This window comes from Lactuca saligna, chromosome 5 (genome assembly GCF_052625555.1).
Source record: "Lactuca saligna cultivar CGN05327 chromosome 5, ASM5262555v1, whole genome shotgun sequence".
NCBI lineage: Eukaryota > Viridiplantae > Streptophyta > Magnoliopsida > Asterales > Asteraceae > Lactuca > Lactuca saligna.
Window position 1 is genome coordinate 115,766,715 of NC_136421.1, and position 824 is coordinate 115,767,538.

At 40.9% G+C, this 824-nt stretch overlaps 1 non-coding gene across 1 annotated transcript; it reads right to left on the minus strand.

Annotated features, from left to right (window-relative positions):
• Positions 1-517: 517 nt before the first annotated feature.
• Positions 518-624, minus strand: LOC144999257 (small nucleolar RNA R71). The gene has a single exon (XR_013660774.1). It is a non-coding gene; the product is annotated as a small nucleolar RNA R71 (small nucleolar RNA).
• Positions 625-824: the final 200 nt, after the last annotated feature.

Below are 824 nucleotides of genomic sequence, written 5' to 3' on the forward strand. Positions count from 1 at the left end.
GTTCATCATCTTCCATACCCCCAGAAACCTCCACACCATAAAGCACTCCCTTGTGGAACAAATCAGATCCGGTTTTTCCAAAAGTACCCCCATCTTCTCCTCAAAACAGCACATATAAAACTTACTCCCCACCCCTTCCATTAAAACTAAAACCACAAACTCTTCAAAAACCGAATCTGAAGACTTAGTTATGAGTTGAGACAAAGTAGAAAAGACCCTTAGAGAGTGGGTCACTCAAGAGGTCAACCAACAGCCCATTTTCATTACATTTCCATAATCCCAGAACTTTGAACTTGAATTTGGGCTGATTCGTCTTCTTCCAACTTTTAGAGGATTGGAAAACAAAGACCCACATAAATTCCTCAAGGAATTTCATGTGGGTTGTTCAGGAATGAAGCCTCATGTTGTCACAAAAGACCAGATAAAGTTAAGGGCATTCCCATCAGGTTCAATCACAACTTGGACAAAACTCGCACAACTGTTTTTAGAGAAACACTTTCTAGAAACGCGAGTCCCCAGTCTCAGAAGAGAAATCCTTGGTATTAAACAAGGAAATAGAGAAGCTTTACATACCTACCGGGAGAGATTCAAGAAGTTATTGGTATGCTGCCCCCAACATGGAATTAGTGATTACCATCTCTATAATTGTTTATGTGAAGGTCTAACACCCATGGAAAGATGGCTTATAAATGCTTTCAATGGTGGTTCTTTGGGTGACATGACCCCAACTGAAATCAGAGAGCTGATTGAGAAGCTAGCGATCGAGTCTAAACATTCCGGGAATGAAGATGAGTTGTATCCATATCAACCAAGAGGTGTCAAGG